This window comes from Bos javanicus, chromosome 2 (genome assembly GCF_032452875.1).
Source record: "Bos javanicus breed banteng chromosome 2, ARS-OSU_banteng_1.0, whole genome shotgun sequence".
Taxonomy (NCBI): domain Eukaryota; kingdom Metazoa; phylum Chordata; class Mammalia; order Artiodactyla; family Bovidae; genus Bos; species Bos javanicus.
In genome coordinates, this window is record NC_083869.1 from 5,011,824 (window position 1) to 5,026,070 (window position 14,247).

Genomic DNA, 14,247 nt, shown 5'->3' on the forward strand with positions numbered 1-14,247 from the left:
AGGATATTACATCCATTAACATGCATGTACCCAATACAGAAGCACTTAGAAATGTAAAGCAAATATTAACAGACATAAAAAGAGAAATTGACAACGATACAATAATGGTTGTTGTTGTTCAATCACTCAGTAATGTCCGACTCTTTGCAACCCCATGGACTGCAGCATGCCAGGCTTCCCTGTCCTTCACAATCTCCCAGAGCTTCCTTAAACTCACGTCCATTGAGTTGGTGATGCCATCAAACCACCTCATTCTCTGTCATCCCCTTCTCCTCCTGCCTTCAATCTTGCCCAGCATCAGGGTCTGGCTCTAGGTTAGTAATCAAACCATCACGATTATCTGGGTCATGAAGATCTTTATTGTACAGCTCTTGTGTGTATTCTTGCCACCTCTTCTTTAATATCTTCTGCTTCTGTTAGGTCCCTACCATTTCTGCTCTTTATTGTGCCCATCTTTGCATGAAATGTTCCCTTGGTATCTCTAATTTTCTTGAATAGATCCCTGGTCTTTCCCATTCTATTGTTTTCCTCTATTTCTTTGCATTGATTGCTGAGGAAGGCTTTCTTATCTCTCCTTGATATTGTTTGGAACTCTGCATTCAAATGAGTATATCTTTCCTTTTCTCCTCTGCCTTTTGCTTCTCTTCTATTCATAGCTATTTGTAAGGCCTTTCTGCATTTTGGAGAAGGGAATTTTGCCTTTCTGCATTTCTTTTCCTTGGGAATGGGCTTGATCCCTGCCTCTTGTAAAATGTCACAAACCTCTGTCCATAGTTCTTCAGGTACTCTGTCCATCAGATTTTATCCCTTGAATCTATTTGTCACTTTCACTGTATAATCATAAGGGATTTGATTTAGGTCATATCTGAATGGTCTGGTGGTTTTCCCTACTTTCTTCAATTTGAGTCTGAATTTGGCAATAAGGAGTTCATGATCTGAGCCACAGTCAGCTCCTGGTCTTATTTTTTCTGACTGTATAGAACTTCTCCATCTTTGGCTGCAAAGAATATAATCAGTCTGATTTTGGTATTGACCATCTGGTGATGTCCATGTGTAGAGTCTTCTCTTGTGTTGTTGGAAGAGGGTGTTTGCTATGACTAGTGCATTCTCTTGGCAAAATTCTGTTAGCCTTTGCCCTGATTCATTCTGTATTCCAAGGCCAAATTTGCCTGTTACGCCAGGTATTTCTTGACTCCCTACTTTTGCATTCCAGTCCCCTATAATGAAAAGGACAGCTTTTGGGGGTGTTAGTTCTAGAAGGTCTTGTAGGTCCTCATAGAACTGTTCAACTTCAGCTTCTTCAGTATTACTGGTCAGGGCATAGACTTGAATTACTGTGATACTGAATGGTTTGCCTTGGAAATGAACAGAGATCATTCTGTCATTTTTGAGATTGCATCCAAGTACTGCATTTCAAACTCTTGTTGACTATGATGGCTATTCCATTTATTCTAAGGGATTCTTGCCCACAGTAGTAGATATAATGGTCATCTGAGTTAAATTCACCGATTCCAGTCCATTTTAGTTCACTGATTCCTAAAATGTCGATGTTCACTCTTGCCATCTCCTGTTTGACCACATCCAATTTGCCTTGATTCACGGACCTAACATTCCAGGTTCCTATTGTTCTTTGCAGCGTCGGACTTTACTTCTATCTCCAGTCACATCCACAGCTGGGTGTTGTTTTGCTTTGGCTCTGTCTTTTCATTCTTTCTGGAGTTATTTCTCCATTCATCTCCAGTAGTATATTGGGCACCTAGCAACCTGGGGAGTTCATCTTTCAGTGTCCTATCTTTTTGCCTTTTCGTACTGTTCATGGAGTTCTCAAGACAAGAACACTGAAGTGGTTTGCCATTCCCTTCTCCAGTGGACCACATTTTGTCAGACCTCTCCACCATGACCCGTCCAACTTGGGTGACCCTACATGGCATGGTTCATAGTTTCACTGAGTTAGACAAGGTTGTGGTCCATGTGATCAGATTGGTTAGTTTCCTGTGATTGTGGTTTTCAGTCTATCTGCCCTCTGATGGAGAAGGGTAAGAGGCTTATGGAAGCTTCCTGATGGGAGAGACTGAGTCAAGTACTGTGTCTCTGTACTTGATCGGAAATGAGTTAGGAACACATATACATGCAGACATGTACTCACACACAGGCACACACATCTCACATGCAGCAGCTCTTTCTGTATCATCACTTACTTCTGCTTTTTGTGTCATTGTATGTGTTTCTCCCACATTTGTGAGATACTTAGGAGCAAAACCTTGCCTTACTCATTTCATAAAGAATTCACAAAATGTTTGCTGAATGATGGATGGATGGATGGGTAAATGTATGGATAAATGTGTGGGTGAGTGGATGGATGGATGAAGAGATGGATGGATGGGTGAATGGATGTATGGATAGATGTGTGAGTGGGTGGGTGCATGGATGGATAGATGAGTGGGTGGGTGGATGAATAGCTACCAGGAGGATGGAAGCAGCCTGGTACCCATCCCAGGAAGGCAGGTAAGGGGTTGCCTATGAGGTGAAGCCCAGGAGTATTTGCAAGTCCCTGCCCTTTTGAAGTGAGATGTTTCTTCTTAGCTCAGGCCCCCTTGTCCAGCTCTGAGGCTGGTCAGTATGAGAATGTGGGGATCAGTGTCCTGCACTGGACCCAGAGTCTGCCTAATCTTAAGAATCAGAATGGCATTGACTATAACTTGAGGGTAGAAGGACAAGCTGCTGGTTCCCAAAGACCTCCTCAGAGCTTTTGGAAGTCTAAAGCCACAGGACTCACATGCATTTCTGGGGCATCATTGAAGTGGATTGTGTGTAGCGGGAGTGGTAAGCAACGCTAAAAGGTGCGTGGGAAGGTAGATCTGGGGAGAAAATCAAAGTGCTGCAGGAACCAAAAAGGACAAAGGGCTGTGTGCTAGGTGGTGTGGGCGGCATATTTCAGGAGATCAGGGTCTAAAAGGCAAAACCCAAATGGAGACTCTGGTCTATGAGCTGCCAGTCCAGAAGGAGCCCTCTCCTGGAAGACTAAAAAGCATTTCCCAAGGCAGGGATGTGAGCATTTTGGGGCAGAAAGGATTGGGTCACAGAATGAGAACCTTGGAAGGTATGCTATGCCACCAGCTAACTGCCTATTCTCCACTCCTCCCCCCCAACCCTGAGCCTAAGGTCCCTAGCCTGGAATCCATCACTCTAAGGAAAACAGAGCCTGCATGGGCTGGTGAAGGCAGACAGGGCCACTGCTCTGGAAGTCAGAACCATCCAGCAGGCGATAAGGAATCTGTGCTGGACCACCCAGTCAAGACGTCAGGAAAGTCAAATATTGGCAGTTTCATATGGTTCCATCTACATACATATTGATATATGACTATGTAATAGAAACAAGCTATATTTTATACAATTATGCCATTTTTGCCGTGGACTTCCCAGGTAGCTCAGTAGTAGAGTCCATCTGGCAATGCCAGAGATGCAGGCAGCTCGGGTTCAGCCCCCAGGTTGGGACGATCCCCTGGAGGAGGAAATGGCACCCCACTCCAGTATTCTTGCCTGGAGGATCCCATGGACAGAGGGGACTGGTGGGCTACAGGCCATGGGGTCGCAAAGAGTCGGACACGGCTGAGCATAAGCACAAGACTGCCATTTTTGTTTTAAAATATAAGATATATTTGGGGGAGATACATCCTTTTTAAAGGTAATTATGGTAAACCGTTGACAGTGGTTTTTCCTGGAAGGGGAATCGGGATAGGGAGCAGAGAGAGATGGGCTTTTCCATATCCAGAGATCGCTTTCCATTATTTATTTCACTGTTCACAGGATTGTCCACGGGCCTGAAATCAGCTCCACCCCTTTTCCACAGTGATGACTCCCTGCAAAGATCAGCCACCAAGCTCAGTGACAGAGGGGCATGGAGGAGCTGATGGCAGGATGCCAGGAATACCTGTGACTGGCCACCCAGGAGGTGTATGGAGGTGCCCCGACCTGGAGACACGATACTCCTGGGCCCTTTCTCTTCTGCTCAGGTGGCCCAGGGTGAGGATACAAAGTTTCAGTCCTCCTTCCCATCTTCCTCTAGTGGGCACAGGGGCTGGCCACCCCCACGGCCAAAGACCCTGAAGTGTGAGACCATGCAAGAACTGGCTCCCCCAGAGCCTGGGTCCTGTTCCCTCCCAGGAAGTCAGAGATGGCAGGCTGACTCTGGTGAAGAGTCGCTCCCAGGGGAATCTCTCTTCCCAGCAGGGCTCTGCTCCCACTCTTGAGGGCCAACGCACTTGTGGGGAACTTGACAAGCCTGCCAGTCCTCTGCAAAGTCATGAGTAAGTGAATTAAACCACGTTTATCCCATCCCTTCTCACACCTGGGTTCAGGTGCTTTCTGGTTCCCTGCAGGTATAGGTGAAGTCTCTGCCTCTCCAGCCTCATCTCCAGCCCACTCTCCCAGATCTGGCTTAAGAGTCCCCTTGCAGATAGTTAAGGGCTTTCAGAAGGTCATGTACATACCGCTATATTTAAAATGGATAACCAACAAAAACCTATTGTATAGCACAAGGAACTCTGCTCCATGTGCCAGTTATGTGCCAGTCTGGATGGTAGGGAGGTTTGGGGGTGAATGGATACACGTATATGTATGACTGAGTCCCTTCACTGTTCGCCTAAAACTATCACACTATTGTTAATCAACTATACCCAAATACAAGATATTTTTGGTGTTAAAATAAAAATAATATTTTTTTTAAAAAAGAGTCCCCTTGCAGCCTCCCTGATGCTGTTCTCAGCCACCCTACCTATTATCTGTCGCTCTCTGGTCCCAGAAGACCCTGGCCAGCCCTCAGGAAGGGCATTCACCACCCTGAATTGAAACCCATCGTTTATACCTGTCCAGAGAACATTTCTTTTCTCGAGATTCACTTTGGCAAGGTGCTGTCAGCCTGCCTGGAGAGATCTTAGCAGGGATGGCTCTTGAGAAGCCCTCCTGAATTTACTTTTTTTTTGTCAATAGCATTTCCTTATTTGATATCCCCTTCCTGGTATCCCATCAGTGCTTCTTCTCAGAAATGGTCTTGTTCTTAACTTGAGGATGTTATTATTCTTGTCACTGCTTGTATTTTATTTTTGATCATCTGCCAGAAAGCCCAGAATACATTTGGTAGCTTTGTCTAGCAAATAGATGGGAACTTTGTATGAAACTTTTTCCAGCTGCATCACGTTTACCTTAATTTTCCTTCATCTTGGTTTCTCATTTCAATTTTGATTCCTCTGCATTACAGGTATCTCTGTAAGCTATCTCAAAAGGCTCTTGTTTACCTTTAGAATAAGGCAGGAGATGGATGAGAGAGAAGTTGACAGATACATCCACATGTACATGCCAGTACCTCACTGTGCCATGGCACCTCTCTGTACCCCCTCAACACTCCATCCCTGGCCCCCAAAACAGAGTAGGGGTGCATAATATACTTACTTAGAGTTTTGAAATAGTAGTTCATTAGTTTAATCTGTACAGTAATGCTGCAAGGTAAGTGATGTGGTTCCATCTGACAGTTGAAGAAACTTGAGGCTTCAGGTACCACCCTTGGTAAGTGGCTGAGTCAGGATTTGAACCCACGCCTGTTGGGCTCTGTTTGTTTATTATACTTCACCTCTCTGCCAAGTCTGACATGCTCTGCTCTCTAGACCTGTGAGGCCCAATATGGTAGCCACCAGCCACATGTGGTGCAGTGGTAAAGAACCTGTCTGCCAGTGCAGGAGATGCAAGAGACACGGGGTCTATCCCTAGGTTGAGAAGATCCCCTAGCATAGGAAATGGCAACCCACTCCAGTCTTCTTGCCTGGAGAATTGCATGGACAGAGAAGCCTGGCGGACACAGTGCATGGGGTTGCAAAGAGTCAGACACTTTGAGCACAGCACAGCACACAGCCACATATGGCCATGGAAATTTAAATTAGTCTTAGTTAAAATTAAAAATTCTTCAGGCCTGCTGGCTGCACTTTCAGGGCTCTGTAGCCCTGTGTGGCCAGTGGCTACTGTATTAGTACAGAAAAGAGTGCCATTCTCAGCACGGAAAGAGCATTTCCTGCAGCCTCCTTACACCTGCACTAGGGTCCTGCCAGGAGCCAGCAGTGCCCAGGCTGGACTTGTCCTTTCTTTCCTCTGCATCTTTAGGATGTTGTTTTCTTAGCCTGGGCATCCTAGCCCTCCAGCATCGTCATCAAGCCATCCTTGCCTTTGCAGCCTGCTTCAATCCCTCCCCTTCCCCACCCGTCCTCGGCCCCAGACATCTCCACCTCTGACTTCCTGATGCCTGAGGTCTGTGCCCCCAGGTGGGTGACTTTTCTTTGGCACAGCCTCACCTCACTCACCCAACAGTGCAGAAAAGAGATACACGCTGCTTGATTAATTGAGGGGGAAGACAAGAGAGTGTAACATGAAAATCGACTAGAAAACATGACTTTGTCTCAACCTCTATTTCTGCCACTCATGACTCCACTCCCCAATACAGCTCTCTGTCCAGGGCCTCTTCTCCTCCAGGCCGTGGGTGGGTGCAGGGGCCTGAGAAACTGTGAGCAGTTCCAACCTGTGCCCTCACGGAGCTCATCTCCAGTGGCTTTGGGTGAAGGATTTTACCCTCCTTCATCCCAATGTCCTATGAAAAATTTCCTGTATTGTGAAAAATGTCCTGTAATTCCTGCTGTTCTTCCCTGGAGGGCTTGTCACAGGGACTGAGAATGCAGAAGCCAGGGCCTTCATATGACATGAAAAGTACTCAGTTATAAGAATGTAGCTGGGAAATTGGGAAATGTTCAACCCCGCTGTGTCACCCTTACATCGAGCTGTAACTCCCACCCCCACTGTAAGCCGTTGTGAAGTGGGGGTGCAGCAGGGCCCAAGACCCACACGGACAGCTCCCCTGGGAGAAGGCAGTGGGGCCAGCGTTCAGCTCCCAGTGGGTTCAGAGAGACAGGGGTGCCACTGAACTGAGTGGCTCTAAACAAAAGTTCCTTGGGGGCTTGTGCTCCAGGCCGATAGCTGCACACAGAGTTTTGGTTTTCTTCAAAATAAAACCCTGAATGGAGTTCAGGTTGGGACAACGTTTAAGTCCAGAGTTAGAGAGTGGAGACTGAGGGGAAGGCCTGGCTGTGGGGTTAGGAGGTTCAGGATGGGCCCCACCCCAGCCTGTGTCTGTGTCAGATTCCCTCCTGTGAGAAGTGAGGACGGTGCCCAGCACCCTGACAGCTCGAGGGAGAGCCGGGGAGTGTTCCTCCTCTCAGAACGCCGTCCCGCCACAGCCCAGCACCCCACCCAGGGGAGGCTTTGAGGCCTGGCAGGCAGGGTCCTGCCTCACTCCTGGGCCCAAGCTGTTCAGAGATGACGAACACACTTGTCCACAGTTGTCCAAGAAGGTAGGTGGTAACTCAGGTCAGCCCAGACCTGGGCATCATGTCCCCCTTTGCTTCTTCCTGTGGGCACTTCATCTTTCATGGACCTCAGTGTCCTCGTCCATGAAACAGAGGCAATAACACCCCAAGTGCGGGGAAACGGCACATATGACATGGCTGACATTGCCCAGTACCCGGGCCTCGGGGCCGAGGCTTCACACCTCCTGAGGCCACCCGGAGGCCCCCCTTCTGGGGGAAGGCACCCCCACACTGCCACCCCCTCTACTCTTGCACCTGCCTTCCTGGAGCAGAGGCCCAGCACACCCCCTCCTCCTGCTTGGGCCCCAGCAGCCCTGCGGCTGCTGGGATGGCTCTCTGGGCTGGAGTTCCAGGCTCCTGAAAGGGCTCTCACGCTCCCTCCTCATCACCTTGTTCCCTGCAGTGCTTTCCCAAGGCTGTGACTCCCAACCCACCCCTGCCCGAAGACCCTCCTTCCACCCTCCCAGCTGGCAGAACACAGGTTCGGGGCAACCAGCCCACAGAGAAGGCCCCGGAAGTGCCCTTACCTTGTCAGGGTAGGGGTCTTGTTGCTTGCCTTCCCCTCCACCCAGGTTCTCTGAAATGAGCTGGGCAGAAGGCAGTGCCAGGACTCTGGGTGTGTTGGAGCGCACGAAAGAGTAGGAAGAGGAGGAAGGGCCCCAAGAGGAAATGGCCGAGTCCTCTGGGCCCACGTAATTTATGACAGGACTTTGTCCTTGAGCTCCAGGCACACCCACTCCCACAGGGCTCCTGCGGCCCCAGCTAGCAGAGCCTCAGAGCGGTCCAATCTTTAACCCTGGCCTCTTCGTCAGAGAGTCTCCGTGGGCTGTGAGAGCTTGATTCTGTGCACCTGTTGCTGCTGCTACTGCTAAGTCGCTTCAGTTGTGTCCGACTCTGTGCGACCCCATGGACTGCAGCCTACCAGGCTTCTCCGTCCATGGGATTCTCCAGGCAAGAACACTGGAGTGGGTTGCCATTTCCTTCTCCAACGCATGAAAGTGAAAAGTGAAAGTGAAGTCGTTCAGTCGTGTCTGACTCCTAGCGACCCCATGGACTGCAGCCTACCAGGTTCCTCCATCCATGGGATTTTCCAGGCAACAGTACTGGAGTGGGCACTTACAACCAGCCAAATCCCCTGGTGCCCATCCATCCAGGGAGCTGAGCATCTTTCCAGGGATCACGGGAACTCCAAGACTGCCTATGCAGGAGTTCTACTCCCAAACCCCCTGTCCTAGTTGAGAGCACCCACAGGAGAGGCCAGGGAGCCTTGCACCAGAGCTGAAGGCCACTGGGGCACCTAGATTCCCAATACAGTCTCTGGGAGCAGAGGGGGCTGACTTGGGCTGGGACTTGAATAAAGGGGGATTTTTTCGATGAGGCAAATACAGATCTTTCAGAAGTAAAGAGCATGCAGCAGTGCACCCTGGGAGAGGCCAGGTTGGAGGGGACAGGCAGTCCCTGGAAGCGATGGTGAGGTCTTTGAAGGTGGATGAAAAATGAGTCCACAGGAGATGCCTGCTGACTGCAACACTATCCCTGGGCAAGGAGAGGCCTCAGGGGTACTCCTCAGTGACCCAGCAGGAGCCCATCAGGTTCCCTCTCTTTCCCAGGACTTGGCAGGCAGAGGTGTGGGAACTAGCTGTCATATTTATTGGTTTATTTGGCTGTACTCAATCTTAATTGTGGCATGTGGGATCCTTAGGTACGGCATGTGGGATTTTTCACTGTGGCATGCTAACTCTCAGTTGTGGCATGTGGGATCTAGTTCCCTGACCAGGGATGGAATCCGGGACCCCTGCATTGGGAGCGCAGAGTCTTAGCAACTGGACCACCAAGGAAGTCCCTGCTGCTGCTGCTGCTGCTGAGTCACTTCAGTCGTGTCCGACTCTGTGACCCCAGAGACGGCAGCCCACCAGGCTCCCCCGTCCCTGGGATTCTCCAGGCAAGAACACTGGAGTGGGTTGCCATTTCCTTCTCCAATGCATGAAAGTGAAAAGTGAAAGTGAAGTCGCTCAGTCGTTTCCGACTCTTAACGACCCCATGGTCTGCAGCCCACCAGGCTCCTCCATCCATGGGATTTTCCAGGCAAGAGTACCAGAGTGGGGTGCCATTGCCTTCTCCGAGGAAGTCCCTATCATCTTCTAAATAGGACTGAGGCCACAGCAGGGTGACAACCCTGACCTTGAGCCTCTTTGAGAGATGGGAACCAAATGCTGGTGGAAGGGAAAAGGATAAAGTTGAAGAGCCATGGGGGAGCAATCATGTGGCCCTGGAGAGAGACAGTGGCCACTGCTGTCTGAGCTTTCTGTGGGTCCTGCTGTGGGCTCTGCAGAAGCCCAGCTTCCTGCTGCTACACACTCCATTGTTGAGACAGCTTGAAGGCATTTCTGTTCCTTGCAATCAAGCAGCCCAGGACAAAGGTTCAGTCTCTCAATCGTGTCTGACTCTTTGTAGCCCCATAGGCTGAGGCCTGCCAGGCTTCCCTGTTCTCCACCATCTTCTAGAGCTTGCTCAAACTCATGTCCATTGAGTTGGTGATGCCAGAGGTAGGAACGTGAATTGGGAGGTGACTTAGAAAGGGCCATTAGGAGGAAGCATGTGCTCTGAGGCATCCAGTCAACTTCCCACCCATTCCCCAAAAGTGCTGTGCTCAGGTTCTGTCTGGCTCCAAATAGCTTCCTGGCCCCTAAAACCTCATCCAGTTTCTGGGTCAACACTTGCTTTGGGAGGGTTTCACATGGCAGTTGGCTGTTCTGGTTTAGAAAGGAAACATTTCACTCCCACAGAATGGGTGCTGCTAATTCTGGCAGCTCCTGGAAATGATAAGCCCCCTACTTTGGGACTCCTGAGACCAGACTGGGTCCTTTGTGGCTCTCATTCCACTGTCCTCTTCCAAAAAAAAAATAGTGGAACAGAATATTTGTGTAGAACAAAATGATTCATAAGACTTTTTTATTCCAGAGCCTGTCTTAAAATTTGATAGAAACACATTTTGGATACTTACAGACTTGTCTCCTGCTTTTTTTCTTTTTTTTTACTAGTTTGACATTAAATCATAAGTATTTTCTTACACTATAGCAGATATTAACCATGAGTCTTCAAGTCAGCATGGTCAAAGACAAATATCGTGTGATACTTCTTATATGTGGAATCTAAAAAAATGATACAAATGAACTTATTTACAAAACAGAAGTAGAGTCACAGATGTGGAAAGCAAACATACAGTTATTAAGGGACAAATGAAAGTCAAAGTGTTAGTCGCTCAATAGTCACTCTTTGTGACCCCACAGACTGTAGCCCGCCAGGCTCCTCTGTCCATGGGATTCTCCAGGCAAGAATACTGGAGTGGGTTGTCATTCCCTTCTCCAAAGGATCTTCCCAACCCAGGGATCAAACCCAGGTCTCCGGCATTTCAGGCAGATTGTTTACTGCCTGAGCCCCCAGGCGAAGAGAGGGGGTGTTAAGTTGGAAGATTGGAACTGACACACTCCATGGGTGCTAAGTTGCTTCAGTCATGTTCAACTCTTTTTGACCCTATGGTCTGTAGCATGCCAGGCTCCTCTGTCCATGGGATTTCCCAGGGAAAAATACCAGAGTAGGTGGCCATTTTTGTCTCCAGGGGAACTTCCCCACCCAGGGATCAAACTCACATCTCCTGCATTGGCAGGTGGATTCTTTACCACTGAGCCACCTGGGAAGCCCCACTTTGCTGTATAGAAGAAACAATTACAACATTGTAAATTAACTATACTCCAACAAAAATTAATTTTTAAAAAAGGCAGCATGGTCTGTGCTACAAGTGGTCCATCATTTATGTAACCATCATCCTTGGACGGACACGGGGTGGCAGTCAATCCATCGCTACCACCCACAACACTGCAGTGTACAGACCTGTGCTCACAGCTCTGTTTGCAATATGTCATTACAGGGAAATTCCAGAAGGGAACTTACTGGGAACTTACTGAAACAAGGGGCCTGAATGCTTTGTCACTAACCTTTCTCAAGTAGCACATCAAGTTGTCCCTCCCAGCAGACAGTGTCCAGGAAACCTGAAGGACCTGGCCTGACTGCCACATCAGTTGGTAGAGCTCAAAGGGAACTCCTGAGGGGCAGTCCTCTGAGAGCCTCGGGTTTTCTGTTGCTGAGGGTACCCCAAGTTCTGGGAATCAAGGAAAGAGTCTGGGAACTCAGCCTGCCGCAGCCTAAGAACCCTTATCTGTCACACATGTGGCCAGACTTGACTATCCCACAGGCTAATGTTACTTCCACAATTCTCCTCAAGATGCAGAGTCCACTAACCTTTAAAAATATGTTTCTGACTTGAACCAAAAGGCCTCCATGAGACAACCTATGTTCCATTCCATTCTATCCGAAGGTCAAGCCCACTGTAGTATCTGCATAGCAACTAAAAGAGAGCGCAGTGAGCATTGCTTTTTTTTTTTAAATAAACTCTTTATTTTGTATTGGGGCACAGCCGATTGACAATGTTGTAATAGTTTTAGGTGAACAGTGAAGAGATTCAGCCATATGTATACATGTATCCATTCTCCCCCAAATTCCCCTACCCTCCATCTGTCATGTAACTCTGAGCAGATATGAGAGTTCCATGTACAGAGAGTATTTAATTTCAGCTCTGCCAAACCCATCATAGAGAAACCGGAAGCAGCTTGTCTCCTAGTGGCCCTGACCTTCCCATCCAGCCTACCGAAGCCAGAGTTACCCATTAACACTATAAAATGGCACAGCTGTAAGCACAGGCCTCCAGGACTGAGTTACTGTTTACAGAGTTTTACAATTCTCCGTCTCAAAGAAAATGAGCATTTAATAACTGCTTTCTGTGGTGTTGGAGAAGACTCTTGAGAGTCCCTTGAACTGCAAGGAGATCCAACCAGTCCATTCTAAAGCAGATCAGTCCTGGGTGTTCTTTGGAAAGAATGATGCTAAATCTGAAACTCCAGTACTTTGGCCACCTCATGTGGAGAGTTGACTCATTGGAAAAGACTCTGATGCTGGGCGGGATTGGGGGCAGGAGGAGAAGGGGACGACAGAGGATGAGATGGCTGGATGGCATCACTGACTCGATGGACGTGAGTCTGGGTGAACTCCGGGAGTTGGTGATGGACAGGGAGGCCTGGCGTGCTGCGATTCATGGGGTTGAAAAGAGTCGGACACGACTGAGCAACTGAACTGAACTGAACCGAACTTCTATGTAATGGGTTCATTGCATATGCCACTCATTCAACTTTCATCAAAACCCTACAAATTAGAGGTGCTTATCTAACTCTTTTCACAGTAAGGAAATTAAAACCAAAGAAGTTAAAAAATTTGCTTAAGTCACGTGGCTAAAAGTGGTGGAGGCAAGATTTGAATGGAGGTCTGCCTGACTCCAGGGCCAGCGCTTACCGCACTATATTACACCACACCAATCTTCAAACAAACCTGGACTCCCTCAAGTTTGAATAAGACATCCATTTTTAGAGATTTTCAGGGAAGGTGCTTCTCCAGTTTGCTCATCCTAGCATAGGATCCCGGAGAAGGCAATGGCACCCCACTCCAGTACTCTTGCCTGGAAAATCCCATGGACGGAGGAGCCTGGTGGGCTGCAGTCCATAGGGTCGCAAAGAGTCGGACACGACTGAGCGACTTAGCAGCAGTAGCAGCAGCAGCATAGGATCCAAAGAGAATTTCTCCTTTAATTTCTGTGATCACCAACGTCCTAGGACAAAATTATCCGGGAAGAAACCAGGCCTAAATGCTTCCCTGGAAACAGTTGTGCGTAGTATGGAAGACATTCTATCTTGTGGGTCAGACTTTCTTGACTTTGGCATTATTGACACTTCGAACTATACTATTCCTTATGGGTGTGTTGGGAGGAGCTTTCCTGGGCACTGTAGTATTTTTTTAGCAGCATCCCTGGCCTCTACTCACTATGTGCACTCCCCAAGTGGTGCAATTAATTGCTTCCAAGTATTTCCAAATGTCTCCTAGAGGGGAGAATCAGCTCCCATTGAGAACCAATACATGGCTCATAGGTTCGAGTACAGTTAAGGCTGGAACAAAGAGGAGGCCAGCAAGGGCTAGATGGAACGGCTTCTTGCAAGAAGTGATGCCAAAATTGGCCTCCTTGAGTGGCAAAAAGATCCAGCTCAGAAGATACGGGAGATAGAGGGAAGGGGCTGGTGCTCCCTAGAGGATCTTTGTTCTGACACACCAAGAAAATGCCTATATCGACAGAGAAGTCTTAGTGTGGCCTCCTCCCTGGATCAGTACCATCACTAGACTGGGCAAAGCCTGGAACCCAAGTCCTGATGGGTTGGGGGTGGGTGGGGGGCGTCCACTACCCCTATCCAGGAGAAATGACTCATTCTGATTGGGCTTTATCATAACCCATCTGAAGGACCCACCCAGAGGTTTGTCCAAAGGTTGGGGTTAGAGTTAGGCAACAGGAGGGGCACAATTGTGTTATAACCTGCTCTAAGGCCCACACTTGCCCGGCTTTAAGACCAAAGAAAGAGCTCGGAGTCAGCGACAGTGATATCAATGGTTTAATGGATGACAGAGTCAGAGCGAGGTCCTTGAGTGACACCCCCCACTGGATGTGGCTAACAGCAGGCAGGACATGACAACCAGTTATACGGTGAAATTGACATCAGTTTGACTTATTAGTTACCAGGGAAACCAGCAGAGGGACACGCCCCTCATTGCCTCTTTGATAAGAGCGATCACTAGCCAGGGACTGTGGCAAATATGTAGGAAGGTCAGTCCTGTGAGTAGGATATAGGTGAAGGAGGCCCTGGTCCAGCAGGGGATGTACAGAGAATAAGAAAACAGTCGTCTTGAGTAA

The 14,247-nt window shown here is 48.6% G+C and overlaps 1 protein-coding gene across 5 annotated transcripts in view; it reads right to left on the reverse strand.

Moving 5' to 3' along the window:
• Window positions 1-8,394, reverse strand: part of MYO7B (myosin VIIB) — a 102,607-nt gene extending 94,213 nt beyond the window's left edge. For 3 of the 5 annotated variants that reach the window (XM_061432130.1, XM_061432138.1, XM_061432122.1), the window contains exon 1: window positions 7,931-8,394. The gene's annotated coding sequence lies outside the window, so the exon portion shown is untranslated. The remainder of the gene's footprint in view (window positions 1-7,930) is intronic. The other 2 variants (XM_061432114.1, XM_061432105.1) reach the window with 1 other exon arrangement.
• Between the last annotated feature and the right edge of the window lie 5,853 nt (window positions 8,395-14,247).